The 27,025-nt window shown below is 44.1% G+C and overlaps 1 pseudogene; it reads left to right on the top strand.

The window, feature by feature from the left end:
- Nucleotides 1-273: 273 nt before the first annotated feature.
- Nucleotides 274-27,025, top strand: part of LOC137380559 (pantothenate kinase 1-like) — a 114,055-nt pseudogene continuing 87,303 nt past the window's right edge.

The raw sequence follows: 27,025 nt of genomic DNA, 5'->3' as shown, positions 1-27,025 counted from the left end.
GGGGGAGTTGTGCAGGAGGGGGTGCTGGGGAGGGGAAGAGGTTTGCTGGGGAGGGGGAAGGGGTTTGCTGGGGAGGGGACGTGGAGGGGAGGGAAAGGGTAGAATGGGGAGGGTGTGGGATGAGGGAATTGGGGAGGGTGTGGGGAGAAGAGGGAGGGGTGAAGGAGGAAGTGGGAGCTGGAGGAGGGTTGGGAATGGTGGGAGAGGAAGGTCTGGGGAGGGGCGTGACGGGTGAGGGAGGGAGCTCAGGGCGCAAGCGCAGCTGGCGGTGACGTCAGGCGGAGCGGCAGAATGACCGTGAGTGACCCCAGAGCGCGAGCGGTTGTCGGTAGCCAGAGCTGAGTGTGGAATCCGGACAATCCGCCCTCGCGGACACAGCCCGGTCTATGGACATGGAACCACAAAACCCGTCCTGCCACACGGTCAACGGAGCTCCGGCACAGCCCTGTGCCAACGGGCTGCAGAACGGCTTCCACCCGGGGCCCAGCAGCCGCAGCCTGGAGCAGGAGCACGGCTCCCCCGCTAAGAATGCCGCATCCGGAGGAGAGTGGATTCGGGCAGGAAAAACAGACCGCGTAAGTGGCAGCGGTGAGAAGCTGCTGCGTGCGTGAGGTGGGGGACTGGCCATAGGTTTGTGCCACTGCCCAGGTGTGTGCGTACACTGAGTGTGCAGTGTGAACAGACGATGCAGATGTGTCTGTACACTGTGTGCAACGTGAACTGATAGTGCAGATGTGTGGGTACAGTGTGAACTGATGGCGCAGATGTGTGGTACAGTGTGTACTGCTGGCGCAGATGTGTGGATACAGTGTGTACTGCTGGTGCAGATGTGTGGGTACAGTGTGTACTGCTGGTGCAGATGTGTCGGTACAGTGTGTACTGCTGGTGCAGATGTGTGGGTACAGTGTGAACTGATGGCGCAGATGTGTGTGTACAGTGTGTACTGCTGGCGCAGATGTGTGGATACAGTGTGTACTGCTGGTGCAGATGTGTGGGTACAGTGTGTACTGCTGGTGCAGATGTGTGGGTACAGTGTGTACTGCTGGTGCAGATGTGTGGGTACAGTGTGTACTGCTGGTGCAGATGTGTTGGGTACAGTGTGTACTGCTGGTGCAGATGTGTGGGTACAGTGTGTACTGCTGGCGCAGATGTGTGTGTACAGTGTGTACTGCTGGCGCAGATGTGTGGATACAGTGTGTACTGCTGGCGCAGATGTGTGGGTACAGTGTGTACTGCTGGCGCAGATGTGTGGGTACAGTGTGTACTGCTGGTGCAGATGTGTGGGTACAGTGTATACTGCTGGTGCAGATGTGTGGGTACAGTGTGTACTGCTGGCACAGATGTGTGGGTACAGTGTGTACTGCTGGCGCAGATATGTGGGTACAGTGTGTGCAGATGGTGCTGGTGTGTGGGTACAGTGTGAACTGCTAGTGCAGATGTGTGGGTACAGTGTGTGCAGATGGTGCTGGTGTGTGGGTACAGTGTGAACTGATGGTGCAGATGTGTGGGTACAGTGTGAACTGATGGCGCAGATGTGTGGGTACAGTGTGTACTGCTGGTGCAGATGTGTGGGTACAGTGTGTGCAGATGGCGCAGATGTGTGGGTACAGTGTGTACTGATGGTGCAGATGTGTGGGTACAGTGTGTACTGCTGGTGCAGATGTGTGGGTACAGTGTGTACTGATGGCGCAGATGTGTGGGTACAGTGTGTACTGCTGGCGCAGATGTGTGGGTACAGTGTGTACTGCTGGCGCAGATGTGTGGGTACAATGTGTGCAGATGGCGCTGGTGTGTGGGTACAGTGTGAATTGCTGGCGCAGATGTGTGGGTACAATGTGTACTGCTGGCGCAGATGTGTGGGTACAGTGTGCAGATGGTGCTGGTGTGTGGGTACAGTGTGAACTGATGGTGCAGATGTGTGGGTACAGTGTGAACTGATGGTGCAGATGTGTGGGTACAGTGTGTACTGCTGGCGCAGATGTGTGGGTACAGTGTGTACTGCTGGCGCAGATGTGTGGGTACAGTGTGTACTGCTGGCGCAGATGTGTGTGTACAGTGTGTACTGCTGGCGCAGATGTGTGGGTACAGTGTGTACTGCTGGCGCAGATGTGTGGATACAGTGTGTACTGGCGCAGATGTGTGGGTACAGTGTGTACTGCTGGCGCAGATGTGTGGGTACAGTGTGTACTGCTGGCGCAGATGTGTGTGTACAGTGTGTACTGCTGGCGCAGATGTGTGTGTACAGTGTGTACTGCTGGCGCAGATGTGTGGGTACAATGTGTACTGCTGGCGCAGATATGTGGGTACAGTGTGTGCAGATGGTGCTGGTGTGTGGGTACAGTGTGAATTGCTGGCGCAGATGTGTGGGTACAATGTGTACTGCTGGCGCAGATGTGTGGGTACAATGTGCAGATGGTGCTGGTGTGTGGGTACAGTGTGACCTGCTAGTGCAGATGTGTGGGTACAGTGTGTGCAGATGGCGCAGGTGTGTGGGTACAGTGTGTACTGCTGGCGCAGATGTGTGGGTACAGTGTGAACTGATGGTGCAGGTGTGTGGGTACAGTGTGAACTGATGGTGCAGATGTGTGGGTACAGTGTGAACTGATGGCGCAGATGTGTGGGTACAGTGTGTACTGCTGGCGCAGATGTGTGGGTACAGTGTGTACTGATGGCGCAGATGTGTGGGTACAGTGTGTACTGCTGGTGCAGATGTGTGGGTACAGTGTGTACTGATGGCGCAGATGTGTGGGTACAGTGTGTACTGCTGGCGCAGATGTGTGGGTACAGTGTGTACTGCTGGCGCAGATGTGTGGGTACAATGTGTGCAGATGGTGCTGGTGTGTGGGTACAGTGTGAACTAGTGCAGATGTGTGGGTACAGTGTGTGCAGATGGTGCAGGTGTGTGGGTACAGTGTGAACTGATGGTGCAGATGTGTGGGTACAGTGTGTACTGCTGGCGTAGATGTGTGGGTACAGTGTGTACTGCTGGCGCAGATGTGTGGGTACAGTGTGTACTGATGGCGCAGATGTGTGGGTACAGTGTGTACTGCTGGTGCAGATGTGTGGGTACAGTGTGTACTGCTGGCGCAGATGTGTGGGTACAGTGTGTACTGCTGGCGCAGATGTGTGGGTACAGTGTGTACTGCTGGCGCAGATGTGTGGGTACAGTGTGCAGATGGTGCTGGTGTGTGGGTACAGTGTGAACTGATGGTGCAGATGTGTGGGTACAGTGTGAACTGATGGTGCAGATGTGTGGGTACAGTGTGAACTGATGGTGCAGATGTGTGGGTACAGTGTGTGCTGCTGGCGCAGATGTGTGGGTACAGTGTGTGCTGCTGGTGCAGATGTGTGGGTACAGTGTGTGCAGATGGCGCTGGTGTGTGGATACAGTGTGAACTGATGGTGCGGATGTGTGGGTACAATGTGAACTGATGGTGCAGATGTGTGGGTACAGTGTGTACTGCTGGCGCAGATGTGTGGGTACAGTGTGTACTGCTGGCGCAGATGTGTGGGTACAGTGTGTGCAGATGGCGCTGGTGTGTGGGTACAGTGTGTACTGCTGGCGCAGATGTGTGGGTACAGTGTGTACTGCTGGCGCAGATGTGTGGGTACAGTGTGTGCAGATGGCGCTGGTGTGTGGGTACAGTGAACTGATGGCGCAGATGTGTGGGTACAGTGTGTGCTGCTGGCGCAGATGTGTGGGTACAGTGTGTGCAGATGGCGCTGGTGTGTGGGTACAGTGTGAACTGATGGTGCAGATGTGTGGGTACAGTGTGAACTGATGGCGCAGATGTGTGGGTACAGTGTGTCCTGCTGGCGCAGATGTGTGGGTACAGTGTGTCCTGCTGGCGCAGATGTGTGGGTACAGTGTGTCCTGCTGGCGCAGATGTGTGGGTACAGTGTGTCCTGCTGGCGCAGATGTGTGGGTACAGTGTGTCCTGCTGGCGCAGATGTGTGGGTACAGTGTGAACTGATGGCGCAGATGTGTGGGTACAGTGTGAACTGATGGCGCAGATGTGTGGGTACATCGTGTACTGATGGCGCAGATGTGTGGGTACAGCGTGTACTGGCGCAGATGTGTGGGTACAGCGTGTACTGGCGCAGATGTGTGGGTACAGCGTGTACTGGCGCAGATGTGTGGGTACAGCGCGTGCAGATGGCGCAGATGTGTGGCTACATCGTGTGCAGATGGCACAGATGTGTGGGTACATCGTGTACTGATGGCGCAGATGTGTGGGTACATCGTGTACTGATGGCGCAGATGTGTGGGTACATCGTGTACTGATGGCGCAGATGTGTGGGTACAGCGTGTGCTGATGGCGCAGATGTGTGGGTACAGCGTGTGCTGATGGCGCAGATGTGTGGGTACAGCGTGTACTGCTGGCGCAGATGTATGGGTACAGCATGTGCAGATGGCGCAGATGTGTGGGTACAGCGTGCGCAGATGTGTGTGTACAGCGTGCGCAGATGTGTGCGTACACTGAGTGTGCAGCGTGAACTGGCGCAGATGTGCGCGTACACTGAGTGCAGCGTGAACTGGTGCAGATGTGTGCGTACACTGAGTGTGCAGCGTGGACTGACGGTGCAGATGTGTGCGTACACTGAGTGTGCAGCGTGGACTGACGGTGCAGATGTGTGCGTACACTGAGTGTGCAGCGTGGACTGACGGTGCAGATGTGTGCGTACACTGAGTGTGCAGCGTGGACTGGCCTGGATGTGTGCGTACACTGAGTGTGCAGCGTGGACTGACGGTGCAGATGTGTGCGTACACTGAGTGTGCAGAGTGGACTGACGGTGCAAATGTGTGCGTACACTGAGTGTGCAGCGTGGACTGGCGCGGATGTGTGCGTACACTGAGTGTGCAGCGTGGACTGACGGTGCAGATGTGTGCGTACGCAGTGTGCAGCCTGGACTGACGGTGCAGATGTGAGCGTGCACTGAGTGTGCAGCGTGGACTGACGGTGCAAATGTGTACAGTTTGAAGATACAGTGTGAGCTAAGTGTTATTCACTTTACCATCACTAGATCGAACATGATAGCAGCTATGTGTGCTTTATAGTATAAAACAGTTAGAAAAATCCTGCGTGTATTTACTGATTGTTATCTACAATTGTGTTACACCACTAGTTTGTGTGTTTGTGTTCAATGCCATAATCCGATCCCTGATGAATGAGGTCGTTGTGTTACTGCTGCGATCCTTGAACGTTGTGTCTTTCTGCAGTGCTGATTTGTCTGATTGGATAGCGTCTTCTCAGGAGGTTCTGGTTCGTTGTTAGTAATCACTGGTGACTTCGTAAGCTACCCGTCGTGGCCAATAAAACCACAACATGTAAAGCACACCCACTGACGCTAGGGGAGAATAATATTCCTGTCAAAGTGCCAAAACAAGTTTTCTGATCCACTATGTGTATAGATGCAGAATATTTGTAAATGCGGAATGTTTTTTTTACTCATTCAGTTTCCACTTTTGAGCTGAATTCACCTTGCAGCACATTTGCTGTTGTATAACTTTTAAAAACAAGATTTGGTTGAGTGGCAGGTTACTGTGTCTTGGGTCTGCAAACAATTATAATTGCAATGAAGCTGAAAGAAGCTGTGACAGAAGCTAAAAAGCCATGTAAGTAGCTTGCTTATTTTAACTTTAGACTTTTATTGCACCAATAACTATGAAAGGAAAGACTTACATTTATGTGGCACCTAGACTTACATTTATATGGCACCTTTCATGACCACCAGACGTCTACAGTGCTATACAGCCAATTCCGTACTTTTGAAGTGCAGTCACTTCTGTATGAAAATCTTAACTTTCAAAAGAGAATTGGATAAATGCTTGAACAGAAAATCTATGGGGAAAGAGCAGGGGAGTTGGACGAATTGGATAGTTCTTTCAAGGAGTCGGCACAGGCACGATGGGCCAAATGTTGTTCTTCTGTGCTGCATCATTGTGTGAGCTTATACTTCTAAGCCGGACAAGTGATATGCTATGGCACAGAAACGTGCATTTTTGCTGCATCCAGGAGACATTTGAGAATTGGGATACTCAAGCAGAAAATCATATTGCAGGCAGTAAATGTCAGTGCTAACAGGATTTGCCATGAAATGTGCTGTGGCACTTGCCCTTGATTATCAGGAGTAAGCGGGAGGGTTCTCTGTGCAATAATGGACTCAGCTTTTTCAGATGTGACATTAAACTAGCCTTGGATGTAAAAAGAAAATCAAGATTAGAATTGAAAAGCAGAGAAATTATGTTATACTTGTATTGAACCTTGGTTAGCCAACAGTTAAAAGTATGGTACACAGTTCTGATCTTATAAAAAGGATATAGAGACACTGGAGAAGGCACAAAAAAAAGTTTATGGAGATGATACCAGAACTGAGAGCTTTTGAGTGTCAGCCTGGGACTGTTTTCTCTAGAAAAGAGAAGGCTGAGGGGTGACCTGATGGAGGTCTTTAAGATTATGAAAGAGTTTGATAGGGTAGACAAAGAGAAGATTTTTTTACTTGTGGGAAGACCAAAAATGTGCAATTCATGACCACAAGGAGCACTTGAAGTGAATAGCATAGATACATTTAAGGGAAAGCTGGATTAAACACATGAGGGAGAAGGGAACAGTTTTTGCTGGAACGGTTATATCGAGGAGTGGGAGGATGCTTGTTTGGAACATTAACACCAGCGTAGATCAGAAAGTGCTGGAAATACTCAGCAGGTCAGGCAGCATCTGTGGAGAGAAAAACAGAGTTAACCTTTCAGGTCTGTGTCTGTGACACACAGACCTGAAACGCTAACTCTTTTTCTCTCCACAGATGCTGCCTGACCTGCTGAGTATTTCCTGCACTTTCTGTTTTTATTTCAGATTTCCAGCATCTGCAGTATTTTGTTTCTGTACCAGCATAGTTCAGTTGGGCTGAATGACTTGTATCTGTGCTTGTAATTCTATATGAGGGGAGGATCATGCCTGACTCAGCTCCTTGACTTCTTTGAGGCAGTGGCATGCAAACATAAGCCCTATGATGTGTTGTACCTAAACTTTTGGATGACATTCGCAAAGTTCCTCATGCAAGTTTATTATTTTCATTGAAAGCTTTGGGGATTCAGGGTTGATCTTCTGTATGGATAATAATTTGGCTGAAGGGTAGAAAGCAATTGGGCATTTGTAACAGGATGTGATGGTGGGTGGGTAGGCAAAGCACAGTGTGCGGCGCTCCAGGGATTGCAGGAAAACTTGCAATTGTATAGCGCCTGTCACAACTCCAGGACGTCCCAAAGCACTTTACAGCCAAAGAAGTACTTTTGAAGTATAGTCACTGTTGTGATGTAAGAAATGTCACAGCTAATTTTGTACACAGCAAGGTCCCATTACTATAATAAAAGCAAAATACTCTGAAGAAGGGTCACTGACCCGAAACGTTAACTCTGCTTCTCTTTCCACAGATGCTGCCAGACCTGCTGAGTGATTCCAGCATTTCTTGTTTTTGTTTCAAGGTCCCATTACTGTTTGGAATTTACATCCATGTAAATGGTCACATTTGCAGATAATAGAAGTACAGTGGAATTAGATGAAGCAGCTCAGAAATTACAGTATGAGTTGAGCGCAATATTTAATTGGGTAAGAATAGTGGCAGATTAGATTTAATGTGGACAAGTGTAAAATGCTGTATTATGGGTGCCATACGTACTCATGATGATGAAGTTGCAAGTGATCTCGGAGTCTTAGTAAACTTGCTGTTCAATCTGTCTAATCACTCGGATCTCTCATAACATTGGGTTCAGTTTAGTGACTCTTCTCAGCACTGCCTCTGGTGCTTCCATCTTTCTTGTATCTTGCAGAGCAGCAATTAACAAAGCTAATAGAATATTGAAATGATTTATGCTCCCACGAGAACTACGCAAAATGCCATATAGATATGTACTTTAATTTTTTCGAAGTGCTTATTCTGGACATGTCCTTTTTGTTAAAACGCTTCTAAATTAAGGACTCTCTTTGATGCTTTTACCTCTATTTCTGCCAATTTTTGCCATCTTTCTAAATATGCACATCTGCAATTAATAGGTGGGTAAAAACAAATGCACATTTTCAAGTTTAATTTGTGTAAATGGAAAACAAACAATGACCATTGGCTTATGAAAATTAAACTACTGGCATCACAAAAAGAAAAAGTTACATTTAGGTAGCACCTGTCACAACTCCAGGATGTCCCAAAGCACTTTACAGCCAATGACGTACTTTTGAAGTGTAGTCACAGAATTGTTACAGCATGGAGGAGGCTCTTCGGCCCGTCATATCTGCGCCAGCTCTCCGAAAGAGCAGTTTACCTAATGCCGCTCCCTGGCACGTTTTTTCACTTGCAACTTCATCTTTAGTTACTTCAGCATCATTCATTGAGTACGTATGGCACCCATAATACAGCATTTTGCACTTGTCCACATTAAATCTAATCTGCCACTATTTTTACCCAATTAAATATTGCGTTCAACTCATATTGTAATTTCTGAGCTGCCTCATCTAATTCCACTGTACTTCTATTATCTGCATGTTTTTTCTTTTCAGATAACAATCCAATTCCCTCTTGAATGCCTTGATTGAACCTGCCTCCATCACACTCTCAGGCAGTGCATTCCAGATCCTAACCACTCGCTGCGTGAAAAAGTTTTTCCTCATGTCGCTATTGCTTCATTTGCCAATTACCTTCAATTTGAGTCCTCTTGTTCTTGATGCCTCCACCAATGGAACAGTTTTTCCCTATCTATCCTGTTCAGACCCCTCATGATTTTGAATACTTCTGTTAAATCTCCTCTCAACATTCTCTTCTCCAAGGAAAACAGTCCCAACTTCTCCAATCTCATCTATCCACATAACTGAAGTTCCTCATCCCTGGAACCATTCTCATGAGCCTTTTCTGCACTCTCTCTAATGACTTCTATCTTTCCTAAAGTGTGGCGCCCAGAGCTGGACACTGTACTCCAGTTTGCTCTTGATTTGTTTGCCCTACCTTTCCCCTTTATGGAACTTTGACTGTGTCCGAACTAACTCTTCTTTAAAGGTAGCCCGTCGTTCAGTTACCGTTTTGCCTGCCAACCTTTGATTCCAATTTATCTGGGTCAGATCCATTGGCTTTCCCTCAGTTCATTATTCTTACTTTGGATTATTCCTTGTCCTTTTCCATAGCCAACCTAAACCTTATGATACAATGATCATTGTTCCTTAAATGTTCCCCTACTGACACTTGGCCCACCTCATTCCCAAGAACCAGGTCTAGCAGTACCTCCTTTCTCGTTGGACTGGAAACATACTGCAGTAGAAAATTCTCCTAAACACACTGTAGGAACTCTTGCCCCTCTCTACCCTTTGCACTGCGACTGTCCCAGTCTATATTTGGATAATTAAATTCCCCCATTTTAACCACTCTAATTCTTGCACCTCTCTGTAATTTCCTTGCAAATTTGTTCCTTTACATCTTTCCTGCTGGTTGGTGGTCTACTTACCACACCGAGCAATGTAATTTCACTGTTTTTGTTCCTCAGCTCCAGCCAAATAGATTTTGTACTTGATGCCTCTGGGATATTCTCTTTCTCCGGTACTGTAATGTTCTCCTTAATCAAAACTGCCACCCCTCCCCTTTCCTTCCTTTCCTATCTTTCCTGAACACCTTGTATCCAGGAATATTTAGCACCCACTATTGTAATGCAGGAAATGTGGCAGCTAGTTTTGTGCACAGCAAGGTTCCACAAAGAGTAATGTGATAATGACCAGATACTCTGTTCTAGTGATATTGATTGAGGGATGACTATTGCCAAGACACCAGGAGAGCTCCCCTGTCCTTCTGACCCTCCTTGGTTCTTTGGACAGGGGGAGTGTTTGTTACTGCCCTGCTAGGTAGCCACCAGCTCCCCGGTGAGGTCATGTGAATGAAACCATCCCTACATCTTCTGAATGAATGTTTATTGGAATGTCTTAAGCCTTTGTTTCTCAAGCTGCGTTGGAATGTGGTAAGAACTGTTCTGTTCAGATGCTTGGTCTGGATCTAATCCTCATTCCCAGAAGCAGCGAATTATTGATTTAACTTGTGAACGGAATAGAACCATCTTTGTGAATTGGTCTGATATTCTTCCTAGACCAAATTATCAAAAATCTTAAAACGTGATAGGAATCTTCAATGTAAAGGGGATGAAATATGCTTAAAAAAAAAGGTGGAATTATAGGAATCTAGGAACAGAATTAGGGTATTGAGCTGCTTGACTGTGCTGTCATTCTGTTAGATCATGACTGATTTGTACCTCTGCTCCAAATCCCTTGATACCTTAACCAACAAAAACTTACTGGTCTCACAATTCATACAAATTTCAATTGACCCAGCAACCATAGCCATTTGGAGGAGAGAGTACCAGAATTCCACTATCCTTTGCACGGGCAAGTACTTCCTGATTTCACTCCTAACAGGCCTAGCTCTAATTTTAAGTTCTGTAATTTTGAAGTCATGCTCTTGTTCTGGATTTCTCACCAGAAGAAATAATTACTCTGTATCTGACCTATTAAATCGCTTTATCTGTTTAAAGATCTCAATTAGATCTTCTTTCAAACTTCCAAACTCAAGGGACTACAACCCAAGTTTATAAAATCTAGCTTAAAAGATGAAGATAAAGTATTGTCATGTCAGCATGCTATGTTGAATGATAATTCTTTTTAATCCACCGGCTGGAGACCTGAATTTATTTTTTAAAAGAAATTATAAAGGAACAGATGAAAGGAACCAAGACCTGGGAAATTTAAGGGAACTGTCTGCTCCTATTAGCAAGGCATCAAGACTATCACTTGAACATTGGGACCCTGGTTGTGAGAAAAGAATCCCCAGATCCCCAGACCTGGGCTGTTTTAATTGTAAGAAGAAATACACTGCCCTCTACCATGCTTGAATCACTGGGTGACTGTCACATGACAAGCCAACCCCTCGTGGCCGCCACCCCCCCCTCCCCCTCCCCCACCGGCCTCATCTGTGTGTTTTAAGCTGGTGTTTCTCTGCAGCAGGCTGACGTGCAGACCCAAGTGGAGTCCCTCCATTCTCTCTCTCTCCCCATTCTAGCTTGCAAGCTTCGAACCCTAGCTGCTGACAGACCACCTCTGCGTACTCCGGCTGCAACCAGAGACCCTTTGAAGGAAATCATCCGCGTTGCTGTCTCCAAGAGACTCACCGAATCAGCCATCGAATCTATCTCTTCAAACTGGAAGTCTCAGGACCACCGGATTCATCTAGAAGCCAGCCAAGTCACCGGACCTTTAACTCCACCAATCTATCTTCCCCATTCTGTAACCTATTTGTGTGGGTATGTGTGAACCTTAAATGTGTGTGTGAGAAAGTTGGAGAGTAGCTTATTATTTAGATCGGTTTAAGTATAATAAAGCTAACCCCTTTGTTAAACTCAAGAAAATCTGTCCAATTGGTTCTTTTTATGATCATAGCATGTAAATAATCAAACACCCACTGAATTGGCAAGTACATCCACTTCAAAAAAGAATGAAACCTATTGTGGCATCATTATGTATTTTCCATACTCCAAGGCCATTATACCCTTCCTGATGTATGGTGACCAAAACTCAGTGCAATATTCCAAATGGGGTCTCATAAACTGGAGCATAATGTCCTCCTTTATATTCCAGCTCCCTTGAGGTAAAGGCCAAACCTCCATTAGCCTTTTTGGTTACATTTTGTATTAGCCTTCAATAATTTGTGCATATGGACACAGTTCTTTCACAGTTCCTCGTTTCTCACCATTAAGAAATCATTACGTTTATTCTTTCTTGGATCCAAAGAGGATGACCTCACACTTCCCTACGTTGAACTCCGTCTGCCACAATTTTTCCCACATGCTTAATCTATTTCCTGTAGTAACTTCCTGTTCCCATTTGCACAACTTATTCTGCTTCCTAACTTAGTATCATCTGCAAACTTGGATGTACAGCTTTATATCTTCATCCAAATCATGGTGAAAAGCTGAGGCCCCAGTACAGGTCCCAGGGTTTCATCCTGCCACTCAGAGTACAATTTCTTTATCCCAACATTTTGTCTCCTACCTCTCGACTGATTACCAATTTGTGATACAAGATTTCTTCCAATTCCCCCATACTTTCGTTTTTGCTAATAATGTCTTGGTTGGAATCTTATCAAATGCCATCTGGAAGTCTATGTAGACCATATCCATAGACAATCCCTTTTTCCTCAATATTAGTGCTCTCCTCAGAAAAGTACAACTCATTTAGTCTGGGGAGAATGAGATTTTTTTACCTAGCGAGTTGTGATCAGGAATGCACTACCTGAAATGGTGGTAGAAGCAGGTTTAATAACTTCGAAAAGGGAATTGGATTTCTTCTTTAAAAAAAAACTTTGCACGGTTGCGGAGAAGAGTAAGGGAATGGGATTGATAGGTAGCTCTTTGAGAGACAGAAAATGCACGATGGGCCAAATAGCCGCCTTCTGTGCTGTATGATTCTATGATCTACCTCTCAAATTCATGCTCTTTCTGTGATCAGTTCATTCTTTACAGCCCACTCTGTCTTTCTGTTTCTGCTGATAGATTCCAGTAACTTTCCCACAACTGATGTTAAACTGATGGGCCTGCAGTTTCCTGTTTTCTCCTTTCCACCTTCTTAAATAATGTTCGAGTTTTTCGATCCAAAGGCACAATTCCTGAATCTAGAGTTTTGGAAAAATATGGCTAATGTATTTGCAAATTCCTTTCTTATTTCTTTTAATATCCTGGGTTAGAAGTCAACAGGCTCTGGAGATTTGTCTATTTTAAGTTCCATTATCATCTCCATTGCCATTTAAAAAGAAAATTAAATTCAGTACATTCCCCCCTTTGACACTTTTTGGTTCCCTTGTACCAGTAGTATTTTTTCCCTTTCTTCGACTGTGAAAGTGGATACTCAGTAGTCATTTAACAAGTCTGCCATTTCTTTATTGTGTCGCATGCATCTGTCTTCATTGGCCCCCATTCCTCTTTACCACTCTCTTTATATTAATAAATTCATAAAACCTTTACTACTTGTTTTAATATCCATTTTTGCATTTTCTGCTTTTTGCACCTCATTACTTTATTTGCATCTCTTTGTTACTTTTTATAGCTCTCCCAGTCTGCCGGACTTCACCATTTCCCTTGTGTAAGCATTTTCTTTTAGTTTGATGCGGTCTCTTACCTCTTTTGTTGACCATAGTAGTTTATCCACACAAGTGGAGCTTTTGCCTTTGTTTGTATATTATGGTTTGTATTAGGCCAAATATTTCTTTGCATACTTCCAACTGTTTGTAGGCCTTATCCATTAACAGTTCAGCCCACTTTACTGTGGTCAATTTATTTCTCATTCCCTTCGAAGTTTGCCTTGCTTGAATTTTAAACCTTGATTTGTGACTCTCCCTTCCCCCTCTCAAACCATAATTTCAATTCAGTCATATTCTGGTCACCATTTGCAAGATATTCCGATACGGTAAGATTGTTAATTAATTCTGGTTTGCTACTCATCACTAAATCTAAAATTGCCTGTCCCCTTGCTGGTTCTAAAATGTATTGTTCTAGAAAGGTGGTACTGCGTACATTCAAGAAATTCATTGCCTTTGTACTTGAGCTGTTCAACTTCATTCGGTCTATGTGAATATTAATATCTCCCATTATAACCAAGTTGTTTCTGCTAGATAGTTCCCTGATCTCCATATTTATACATCTCCACTATTGGGAGGTCTGTAAACAACAGTCACTAGAGTCTTACATTTTTTGTTGCTCCTTAATTCTAACCGTAGTGTTTTCACTGACTGATTATGCTCACTGAAATTCTTTCTTTCTATTGCTGTAATAGTCTTTTATAAATATTTCTCCTCCTGTCCCAATTTATTCTTTCTAACAACCTTGCAGCCTAGAACATTTAGCTTCCAGTCATCAGCTTATAGCCATGTCTCTGTAATGGTTACTATATCAGATCCTTAAGCTGAATTTCTGCTACTAACTCACTTGTTTTCATTCTTAAGCTGTGTGCATTTGTCTACAGAACTCTTATTTGATTAACTGTCCCCACCGTGCCCATATGTCCAAATAGTGTATTTTTCACACTTGGACTTACATAATTTTTGGTGCTGATATTCTGTACATTGCTATACAGGTAATTTAGGATATGCTTTTTTAATCACTGCTGCTTTGTTTTTAGGAGGGATTTTGTTATAACCTCTTCTGTTCCTGGACTTTTTGTTATTTATCACTCTTTGCACTATGATCTTTGCTGTCTTCAATTCTTACTCTTATCTTCATGTTAATATTCTCGCCCGATCATTCCCTCCCCTCTTTTACTGGGTTAAAGTCCTTTCCACAGCCCTGTTTCTCCTTTCCATTGGGATCGTGGCTCCAGCCTAGGTCAGATGCATCATGTCCCAATGCTGATATCAGTGCCCTATGAAATAGGGTATCTTCTTCCCACACCAGACTTTCACATGCATTCACTTTCCTGATTTGTTTATCCCTCTGTCAGTTAGCACATGGGGCTGGAAATCTGAAGATTTTCACCCTCCAGTGTGAAAATCTTCAATTTGATTCTTGGCTCCTGATGGCCAAGATATCAGGAGATCTACCCTGTACCTCAGATTAGTGCCATAATGTCCTTTATGCCAACCTGAGAGGGCACTTCGGGCCTCATTTAAAAGACAACACCACTGACCTGTACAGCAGTCCTTTCAGTACTGCACTGAATTGTCAGCTATATTATGTAGCGTAGGTCCTGGGATGGGGCTATTTGACCCAAAGAGTGTTACCAGTGTGCCAAGATCAACACATAGATGGTGTGAACGTCTTCGTTAAATGTAGCAGGAAGATGAGGACGAATAGTATATTAGTATTTCGTGCCTGACTAGATCACTTATGATTGGGTGTAGGATGGGTGTTGAATTGAAGGAATCCAAATAGGGAGTCTTGTGAAAGGTGGGTAAGGAGCTAGATGGCAATGATATAGTTGAGCACTTTATAGACAGAGGTTGAGAATTGGAGATAGGGAGGTAAAAAGCAAAGATAGAGGGATAGTGAGGGTTTTTTGAGGATGGAAATTATAATTTTGAAAGTTGGGAGTGACAGATTTTGATGCGAGGGAGCCATTGATTGTCAGTGAGAAATGAGTTGAGGTATGGCTATGTGATAAATTGAACCAGGTTGGGTTTGATGGAACTGGAGATGGATGTCATTGAGAAGGTTACCTTAGTGTATGCCTAGAAGGAACAACGAAGAAACGGCAGTGATATAGGATCAAAATGGAGAGGAATGTGTGTCATAGCGGGAGCTAGCTGAAATACCTAAGTGGATGATCTCGATTTTTGAGATGACGAAATCTATGAACTCTTCACACTTGGTGCTAGGGATGAATATGGGTGGGGGCGTGGGGTTGCTGGAGAAGTAGAGGAATGGAGTCAAGTGAAAATTGTCTTCAGGAAGAGGAATCTGAGCTCATCCTTGCTCTCTAGGATAGTCCTGAAGTAATGGGAGAATTTGAACTATAGTTGGTGAACAAGTAAGCCCACTGTGCCCTAGGTGCACTGCTTTAAATGCACAGTGATGAGAATTGGATTGATGGGGTTGGGAGACACTGAGACACTCGGAGGGAATAAGAACATTGAAGGGAGAGGTAAGAAAGCTGTTGAGTGACAGAAATTAGTAGTTGTATCGAGGCAGCTAGAGGAACTGAAAGGAAGTTGGGAGCTTGAGAGGTTGCTGAATAGGGAGCTGGGAGATCGTTCCATTCTTGGCAGAAGCAAGTGTGGCTGTTAAGAAAATCAAAGTTATCAGTGCAGATAAAATCCTCTGAGCTGAGACAACATCCTAAATTGATGAGCTGAGGTGATGGGTGGGGAGTGGGGTTCAGTGAGTACAAGAATGGAGAGAAATCATTAGAAAAGGGAACTTAGTTGAAGGTTGATCACTCCGTGTAGACGTTGCATGAGGAGAGAGAAACTTTCAGCTGGGATGTTGCCAGGGACTTGGAAGGGCGATAGGCGAGAATTGCTTTGAAGGTAAAGGGAATGGATGGCACACGGTGACTAGGTGCGAGAGGAGCAAGAGGACAGGTCAAGATGGGGCCTGATGATAAGAGCCACCTTATTGCTATGGTGATTAGGGCAGGATATGATGGAACGTGTACCTGGCTGGGGCAGCTTCAGTCAAGGTGGCAGTGTCACCATCTGTGCTCCAAGTTGCAGTACGTTTCTGAATGGTGATGGTTAAAGACGAGGATAAAAGCCAGCTGACTTTTTTTTTTACTTTAAAGGTTGTTGGCCTGCACTCCTGAGGGAAACCTGTTTAGTTTGTTTCCTCCTTTAAATAAATGAATCAAAGCAGGGTCTATCTACAGATTTCTTTGCCCTTGGTGAACTCTGAAGCCATTTCAGGAAAAAGATTTGTGTGAGCATATTTTATCTGAAACTCGCTACCTGAAGGATATGGTTTGGGACACATTTTGTTGCCAATGCATTAAATGTGAGCTTAACATTCATACTGTTTGTTCTTAGGACTTTGTTTTAGCAAAAGACCAGATTGACATGAAATCAAATTACAGGAGAAGGGGTTTTGAGAGCTCTGATGAAGGAAGGAAGAAGGAAAAAGGACAAAAACAGCAATGTGATATGTGAGCAGATAATCTGTTTGTGATGTTGGTTGAGGAATAGATATTGACTGGGATACAAGGGCGAACTCTGGAGATAACTCTTTAGCTACTTGAAATGTTAACTCTCTTTTTTTCTCCACAGATGCTGCCTGACTGCTGAGTGTTTCCAGCATTTTCTGTTCTTCTTTCAGATTTCCAGCACCACAGTATTTTGCTTTTGTACAAGGGAGAACTCCCCAGCTCCTCTTCAAAATAGTGTCAAAAGATCTTTTAACTGCAGTGGCAGACAGGGCCTCAGTTTAGCATCTCATCTGATAGACGGCTTCTCCGACAGTGTAGCACTCCCTCAGCGCTGGAGTAGCTTTTTGTGTTCAGGTCTCTGGACTGGGACATGAACTCACAAGTATCTGACACAGAGGCAAGAGTATTACCCACTGAGCCATGGCAGACACTCTTAGAATATGGGAATTCCTGTCAAGGTCAGAATTTATTGCTGCACTAGGCAGAACTTTCAACCTTGGCACTGAAGTAAAACAGATGATACTGCTACAAACCCAGCCCAAGTTGAAAGGTTGAGTGTATTGCTTTATGCTGTACAATTAATCTAATTTATTGCATATCTACCTAATTTTGTAACTAAATTTGTATGGTCGTATGGTATGGTAAATTATATTCATTTTGACTGTTGAAACTAGTTTGTATTTACTCTCTAGTCTATTTCCACTTATAAAGACTGAAGCAACTTAATAAGAAGGCCCAACATGACCTCCTAGGAACATAGGACTTGGGAGTAGGCCATTCAGCCCCTCGAGCCTGCTCTGCCATTCGATAAGATCATGGCTAATCTCGTTGTGGTCTCAACTCTACTTTCCTGTCTGCGCCCCCCACCCCCCCATAACCCTTGACTCCCTTGTCCATCAAAAATCTATCGAATTCAGCCTAGAATAAATTCAATGACTCCGCCTGCACTGCTTTCTGGGGAAGAGAATTCCATAGACTAATGACCCTTTGAGGAAAAAAAAATCTCCTCATCTACGTCTTAAAAGGGAGACCACTTATTCTTAAACTGTGCCCCTCTAGTTTTAGTCTCCTCCACAGGAGAAAACATCTTCCCGGTATCCGCTCTATCAAGTCCCCTCATGGTCTTTTATGTTTCAATAAGATCACCTCTCATTCTTCTAAAATCCAATGGGTATAGGCCTTTCATCCCCGGAATTAGTCGATTGAACCTTCTCTGAACTGCTTCTAATGCAATTATATCCATTTTCAAATAAGGAGACCAAAACTTTACACAGTACCCCTATATGGTCTCACCAAGGTCCTGTACAGCTGCAGTACAACTTTCCTACTTTGATACTCTATTTCCCTTGCAGTAAATGACAACATTCCATTTGCCTTCCTAATCACTTGCTGTGCCTGCATACTAACCTTTTGTGATTCATGTACCAGGGCGCCCAGACCTCTCTGTACCACTGAGTTCTGCAATTTCTCTCCATATCAATTGTATACAGCTTTTCTATTCTTCCTGCCAAAGTGGGCAAGTTCAGATTTTCCCACATTATACTCCATCTGTCAAATTTTTGCCTACTCACTTAACCTATCTATATCCTTTTGTAGATTCTTTGCCTCCTCTTGACAACTTACTTGCCTTCCTATCTTGGTGTCATCGGCAAATTTAGCTATCATACTTTTGGTCCCTTCATCCAACTCACTGATCCCTGTGGTACTCCACTTGTTACAGCTTGCCAACCCGAAAAAGACCCATTTATCCCTACTCTCTGCTTCCTGTTAGCTAACCAGTCCTTTTTCCATGCTAATATGTTACCCCCTACATCATGTGCTCTTATCTTGTGTAGTAAGCTTTGATATGGCAGCTTATCAAATGCCTTTTGGAAATCTACAGGTTCCCCTTTATCCACCCTGCTTATTACATCCTCGAAGAACTCCAATAAATTAGTTAAACATGATTTCCCTTTCACAAAACTGTGATCCCATTGTGATGTTCTGTGTATCCTGCTATTACCTCCTTAATAATGGATTCCTGTGGAAGAGCCTGTCACTCCAGAATTGGCCTTTATAGCCACTCCAGGCGCTGCTTCACAAACCACTGACCACCTCCAGGCGCGTATCCATTGTCTCTCGAGATAAGGAGGCCCAAAAGAATGGATTCTGGTAATTTCCCTATGACTGATGTTAGGCTAACTGATTTATAGTTTCCTGCTTTCTGTCTCCCTCCTTCCTTGAATAAAGGTGTTACATTTGCTATTCTCCAGAATCTGAGGAATTGTGGAAAATTGAAGGCAAAGCCTCCACTATCTCTGCAGCCATTCTTTTAAGACCCTAGGATGCAGGCCATCTGGCCCTGGGGACTTGTCAACCTTTAGGTCTAATGGTTTTCCCAGCACCTTTTCTGTGATGATGGTGATTGTATTAAGTTCCTCCCTTTCTTTCACCTCTTGATTTTCAAGTATTTTTCTGAGGTTTTCTAAGTCTACAGTGAAAATAGACACAAAGTACCTGTTAAATGCCTCTGCCATTTCCTTGTTTTCTATTATCAATTCCCCAGATTCTCTCTCTAGAGGACCAACACCAGTTTTAATTACTTTTTTCTATTTAAATACTTGTAGAAACTCTAATTACCTGTTTTTATATTGCAAGCTAGTTTTCTCTTATACTCTGCTTTCTCCCTCTTAATTATTTTTTCGTCATTGTTTGCTGGTTCTTCTGACCTACCACTAATCTTTGCAGGTTTGTACAGTGTTTCTTTTAATTTGATACTATCCTTGACTTCCTTACTTAGCCACAGATGATGCATCCGGCTCAAAGAATCTTTCTCACTGGAAAAATTTTTGCTGAGAGTTATTAAATATCTCCTTAAAAGTCTGCCACTGCATCTCTACTGTTCCACATTTTAACCTAGCTTCCCAGTTCACTTTAGCTAACTCTGCCTTCATACCCTTGTAATTACCTTTATTTGGGTTTAAAGCACTAGTCTTAGACCCACACTAGTCTTAGACCCGCCTCTTTCAAACTGAATGTGAAATTCTATCCTGTTATCGCTGTTGCCTAGAGGCTCCTTTACCATGAAGTTATTGAATAATCCTGTTTCATTGCACATTACCAGGTCTAGAATAGCCTGCTCCCTAGTTGACTGTCGAATGAACTGATGTAAGAAATTGTCCCAAATACACTCTATGAAATAATTTTTCAGGCTACCTTTGCCAATCTGATTTGCCCAACCTACATGTAAAGTCACTCATGACTATTGCGGTACCTTTCTTACACAACCCATTGATTTCTTCCTATATTCTCTGTTTACAGTGTAGCAACTGTTAGGAGCCTGTAAACCACTTCCACAAGTGCCCTCTTACCTTTCCTATTTCTTATCTCTACCAAACTGATTCTACATCTTGCTCTTCCGAGCTAAGGTCATCTCTCGCTACTGTACTAAGGACATCCTTAATTAACAAAGCTATCTCACCACCTTTTCCTAGCTTCCTGTCTTTTCGAAATGTCAAATCCCTTCAATATTCAGGTCCCAGCCTCGGTCAACTTGCAACCATGTCTCTAATGGCTATCAGGTCATACATATTTATTTCTATCTGTGCGAATAATTCATCCATTTTGTTATAAATGTTGTGTGCATTCAGATACAGTGCCTTTAGCTCTTTTTTGTTACAATTTCTGCAATCTGGCTTTATCTGCTGGTGCAGTCTTAGGTTTGTATGCTCTGTTCCTTCCTGCCACACTCTGATTATCATTACCCAAATCACTACCCTGCTCTATTACCTTGTTTCCTTTGATTTACCACATCTCCTCTCTCATGATCCCTTTCTGCCACTATTCAGCTTAAAGCCCTCTCTACATCCCTATTTATACGACACTCTGGGTAACTATGGATGGGCAATAAATCCAGCCTTGCCAAAGACATTCATATTCCAAGAACAAATTATAAAAGGATGTAGTGGGAATTTTATATCAATTACAGTAAACAATTTACCACATTTGGAGCAGTCATTAATGCCAAAAATATTGCGAGAAACCAAGTGAAACCTCAGATTGTAAGAGGTGGTCTGTTTGCGGAAACTGCTGTTGCCTAAGTAGATAGGTCTGGAACTTTGGAGTATTGGATGATCTCCAGCTGAGCTTTCTTCCACACATCAGATCTGCTATCAAGCCCCGCTGTATCTCTTTAACCTGTTCCCATTAGCCGAAGGATACAGAACCAGAGGACATTGATTTAAGGTGATTGGCAAAAGAGCGAGAGGCGACATGAGGAAAAGATCTTTTACACAGGGAGTGGTTAGGATCTGGATGCAGTGCCTGAAAATGTGATGGAGGCAGATTCAATCGAGACCTTCAAAAAAGAATTGGACAATAATCTGAAGAGAAAAGAATTGTAGGGCTACAGGGAAAAGGCTGGGGAGTGGGACTAGGTAAGTTGCTCTTTCAGAGAGCCGGCACAGACATGACAGACTGAATGGCCTCCTTCTGTGCTGTAGATATTCTATGAACCTCATCCAGCTCTACAACCCTCAGATATTTGCACTCCTCCAATTCTGACCTCTTGTATATCACGGATTTTCATTGTTACATCATTGACAACAGTGCCTTTAGCTGTCTAGGCTCTGGAATTCTCTCCTTAATTCTCCCTGCCTCTCTAACTCATTAACGCCTACCTCTTTGACCAAGCTTTTGGTCATGTGCCCTAATCTCTCCTTATGTGGCTCGGTGTCAGATTTTGTTTGATTAATGTTCCTGTGCAGTGCTTTGGGACCTTTTACTACGTTAAAGGTGCTTAAAATGCAAGTTGTTGTTTGACCACTGAAACATTATCCATCTCTACCCCTACAATGCGGCCCTATCTGGCTGCTCAGGTGAATGTTAAATTCCTGTGGCACTAGTTCAAAGAAGAGAAGGGGAGTTATCCCTGATGTCCTGGCCAATATTTATCCCTCAATTAATGACGCAAAAACAGATTATTTGGTCATTATCACATTGCTGTTTTTGGGAATTTGCTGTGCGCATATTTGCTGCCATTTTCCTACATTACAACGGTGACTACACTTCAAAAGTACTTCATGGCAATAAAGCACTAGGAGACTCTGGTGGTCATGAAAAATGCTATATAAATGCAAGTCTTCCTTTCTTATTTCTTTTCCTATATCTCTTCCATTGATGCGATGTTCAGTTTTATTCTGAAGTAAGTTGACCACTGTGGAGTTGTATTCAGGAGCTTCACAGTAATATAACTCAGTTTTTGTATCTCCATTTTCGTTTGTTCTTTGAAAAAAAAAATCATAGTACAAGTTTGAATACACAATTTTCACTCTCCTGGTCAATGTGCTTTACTGATTATCATCTGTTGCCATCTGAAATATATTTTGCGAACTTTAAAATATCGTTTTAAAAGCTTAATTCCTGATACTTACAGGTCCTCAGTTGCAATTCAGATAAATAAAAGTTCATTGTTCTTTGAAATAATGACCTGCATCACATCTCGAACATTTACCTTTTTAAGTGACCTAGCACAATCTGCTGTTTGTACAAGATCGTTGGTTCATTGCTTATGCACCTTGCAGCAGTCAATGCAAAATGCTCTGTTTGGATTAAATATATTGCAAGAGAATTGACCTCTTGCCTAGTTACCAGCTGTTTACCTGCTCACCTTAGTGTTTCGGTCAGATCATCTTTTGTCAACTCGGGTTTTCAAATCACAAGATGTAGGCCAAAATCAACAAATGTTAACAGCAGTGCTGAGGAGTGGCAGAAATTGTTTGTGGAATCTGTTTTTTGCAAAGGTGGTATAACTGTGCTAGTTAACTACACTTTGCTCTTGAGTGTTTTAGCTGTCCTGATGAGTACATCGTTTCAGATTTCTGTAAGGTACTTAATTGCAGCAAATAAGTTCTGAGTGAATAAATGTAGGCTGTTATGATTCCGCAGTATTGAATAAATGTGTACGTAGAGGTATTGCAGTAGCTAAAGGAATTGGTTTACATTTAGTCTGCATTTCTAAATCTGTAGCTAATGGTATGCTACCATTATGTAAAATGGTGTACCACTGGTGTGACTAAAACAGACCAGTGGCCTGTTTCTGTGTTGTGCACTCAATGTAATTCGATGCTTGGGTTGTTGTAAACTGGTCATGTGGGACGCAAGTGTGGTGAAACCAAGAGATTTGACATGGCTTTGCTTGGAATGCATCTCTTTTGTATTTCAATGCTTCTTAAGGTAATGTGAATCATATTACTCCTGTGGTCAAATGGCACCTTGATGGAATTATTCAGAGTAGGTACAGGCCCAATTTCACATGAACCTTAGGTTTCCAGCTTCTGGTGCATGCTGTGCATCCTCTGAATATCATTGGCCCAATAACAAGCCTAAAATAATTTCTCTCTAAATCTCAACTTTTAGCAATATCCTACATTGTACATACAATGACAGAATTATTTTGTTAGACATTAGGTAAGAAATATATCAAAGAAGAGCAGACATTTTATTTTACATTGTTCCTTAGAGCTCAAATTTAAATAATTCACCTACGTTATTTTTTTTTAACTCTAAGTGTTGTGTGGCACTACCACCTTGCTAAATGGGATAGATTTTGAACTGATCTAGCAACCCAAACTTGGGTTTGAAAATTGATGTGGGCCATCAACACCAGCAGAATTGTATTCAACCACAATCTGTAACCTCATGACACAGCATATTCCCCACTCTACCATTGCCATCAAGCCAGGGGACCAACCCTGGTTCAGTCAAGAGTGTAAGAGGGCATGCAGGGAACAGCACCAGGCATACCTAAAAACGAGGTGAAGCTACAACACAGGACTACTTGCATGCCAAACAGCGGAAGCAGCATGCGATAGGGCTAAGTGATCTCACAACCAACGAATCAGACCTAAACTCTGCAGTCCTGCCACATCCAGTCATGAACGATGATGGGCAATTAAACAACTAACAGGAGGAGGAGGCTCCGCAAATATCCCCATCCTCATTGATGACCCAGCATATCAGTGCAAAAGACAAGACTGAAGCATTTGCAACAATCTTCAACCAGAAGTGCTGAGTAGATGATCCATCTTGGCCTCCTCCTGAGGTCCCCAACATCACCGATGCCAGTCTTCAGCCAATCTGATTCACTCCACGTGATATCAAGAAATGACTGAAGGCACTGGATACTGCAAAAGCTATTGGCTCTGACAACATTCTGGCATTGGTACTGAAGACTTGTGCTGCAGAACTGGCTGCTCCCCTAGCCAAGCTGTTCCAGTACAGCTACAACACTGGCATCTACCCAGCAATGTGGAAAATTTCCCAGGTATGTCTTGCCCACACAAAAAAAAAAAGCAGGGCAAATCCAACCCGGACAATTACTGCCCCATCAGTCTACTCTCTATCATCAGCAAAGTGATGGAAGGGGTCGTTGGCAGTGCTATCAAGTGACACTTGTTCAGCAATAACCTGCTCACAGATGATCAGTTTGGGTTCTGCCAGAGTCGCTCTGCTCCTGACCTCATTACAGTCTTGGTTCAAACATGGACAAAAGAGCTGAACTCCAGAGGTGAGGTGAGTGTGACTGTCCTTGACATCAAGGCAGCATTTGACTGAGTATGGCATCAGGAGCCCGAGCAAAACTGGAGTCATTGGGAATAGGGGAAAACTTCGCTGTTTGAAGTCGCACAAAGGAAGATGGTTGTGTTTGTTGGAGGTCAGTCATCTCAGTCCCAGAACATTACTGCATGAGTTTCTCAGGGTAGTGTCCTATGTTCAACCATCTTCAGCTGCTTCATCAGTGACCTTCCCTTCATCATAAGGTCAGAAGTGGGGACGTCCCTAATGATTCTGAGCATTTGCAACTCCTCAGATACTGAAGCAGCCTGTGTCCAGATGCAGCAAGACCTGGACAACATCCAGGCTTGGGCTGATAAGTGGCAAGTAACATTCGTGCTACACTAGTGCCAGGCAATGATCATCTCCAACAAGAAAAAATCTCACCATCTCCCCTCGATGGTCAGTGGCATTACCATCGCTGATTTGGGGAAGGTTCCATTAGATTGGAAAATAGCCAATGTAACTCCTTTATTCAAAAAGGGAAGGAGACAAAAAGCAGGAACCTAAGGCCAGTTAGCTTAACATCTGTCATAGGGAAAATATTGGAAGCTATTAATAAAGACGCAGGGCACTTAGAAAAATTCAAGGCAATCAGGTAGAGTCAACATGGTTTTGTGAAAAGGAAATCATGTTTAACCAATTTATTGGAGTTTTTTGAAGAAGTAATGTGCTGTGGATAAAGGGGAACCGGTGGCTGTATTGTACTTAGATTTCCAGAAGGCGTTTATAAGGTGCCACATCAAAGGTTATTGTGGAAAATAAAAGCTCATGGTGTAGGGGGTAACATATTGGCGTGGATAGAAGATTGACTAGCTAACAGGAAACAAAGAGAAAATGGGTCATTTTCTGGTTGGCAAGATGAAACGAGTGGTGTGCTACAGGGATCAGTGCTGTGGCCTCAACTTTTTACAATTTGTATAAATGACTTTTTTTTTTATTCATTCATGGGATGTGGGCGTTGCTGGCCAGGCCAGTATTTATTGCCCATCCCTAATTGCCCTTGAGAAGGTGGTGGTGAGCTGCCTTCTTGAACCACTGCAGTCCATTTGGGGTAGGTATACCCACAGTGCTGTTAGGAAGGGAGTTCCAGGATTTTGACCCAGCGACAGTGAAGGAACGGCGATATAGTTCCAAGTCAGGATGGTTTGTGACTTGGACAGGAACTTGCAGGTGGTGGTGTTCCATGCATTTGCTGCCCTTGTCCTTCTAGTTGGTAGAGGTCGCGGGTTTGGAAGGTGCTGTCTAAGGAGCCTTGGTGCATTGCTGCAGTGCATCTTGTAGATGGTACACACTGCTGCCACTCTGCGTCGGTGGTGAATGTTTGTAGATGGGGTGCCAATCAAGCGGGCTGCTTTATCCTGGATGGTGTCGAGCTTCTTGAGTGTTGTTGGAGCTGCACCCATCCAGGCAAGTGGAGAGTATTCCATCACACTCCTGACTTGTGCCTTGTAGATGGTGGACAGGCTTTGGGGAGTCAGGAGGTGAGTTACTCGCCTCAGGATTCCTTGCCTGTGACCTGCTGTTGTAGCCATGGTATTTATATGGCTACTCCACTTCAGTTTCTGGTCAATGGTAGCCCCTAGGATGTTGATAGTGGGGGATTCAGCGATGGTAATGCTGTTGAATGTCAAGGGGAGATGGTTAGATTCTCTCTTGTTGGAGATGGTCATTGCCTGGCACTTGTGTGGCGCGTATGTTACTTGCCACTTATCAGCCCAAGCCTGGATGTTGTCCAGGTCTTGCTGCATTTCTACACGGACTGCTTCAGTATCTGAGGAGTCACGAATGGTGCTGAACATTGTGCAATCATCAGCGAACATCCCCACTTCTGACCTTATGGTTGAAGGAAGGTCATTGAGGATGGTTGGGCCTAGGAGACTACCCTGAGGAACTCCTGCAGTGATGTCCTGGAGCTCAGATGATTGACCTCCAACAACCACAACCATCTTCCTTTGTGCTAGGTATGACTCCAGCCAGCGGAGGGTTTTCCCCCTGATTTCCATTGACCTCAGTTTTGCTAGGGCTCCTTGATGCCATACTCGGTCAAATGGATGAAGGGACTGAGTATTTTCCTGGTGACATAAAGATAGGTAGGAAAGTAAGTTGTGAAGAGGACATAAGGATGCTACAAAGGGATATAGATAGGTTAAGTGAGTGGGCAAAGATCTGGCAAATGGAATGTTATGTGGGAAAATGTGAAATTGTCCATTTTGGCAGGAGGCATAAAGACGAAGCACATTATCTAAATGGTGGGAGATTGAGAACTCTGGGATGCAGAGGGATCTGGGTGTCCTAGTGCATGAATTGCTCAAGGTTAGTATGCAGGTACAGCCAGTAATTAGGAAAGGTACTAGAATGTTATTGTTTATCACAAGGGGAATTGAATACAAAAGTAGGGAGGTTATGCTTCAGTTATACAGGGCATTGGTAAGACCACATCTGGAGTACTGTCTCCCCTTATTTAAGGAAGGATGTAAATGCGTTGGAAGCAGTTCAGGGAAGGTTTACTGGACTAATACCTGGATTGAGTGTGTTGTCTTATGAGGAAAGGTTGGACAGGCTAGACTTGTATCCACTGGAGTTTAGAAGAGTTAAGCGGTGACTTGATTGAAACATATAAGATTCTGAGGAGTCTTGACAGGGTGGATGTGGAAAGGATGTGGGAAAATCTAGAACTAGGGGTCACTGTTTAAAAATAAGGGGTCGCTCATTTAAGACAGAGATGAGGAGAGATTTTTCTCAGGTTTGTGAGCCTTTGGAACTCTCTTCCTCAAAAGGCAGTGGGA

Source organism: Heterodontus francisci, chromosome 20 (genome assembly GCF_036365525.1).
Source record: "Heterodontus francisci isolate sHetFra1 chromosome 20, sHetFra1.hap1, whole genome shotgun sequence".
Classification (NCBI taxonomy): Eukaryota; Metazoa; Chordata; class Chondrichthyes; order Heterodontiformes; family Heterodontidae; genus Heterodontus; species Heterodontus francisci.
The sequence above is the reverse complement of the archived record's forward strand: the minus strand, read 5'-3'. Positions and strand labels throughout refer to the sequence as shown.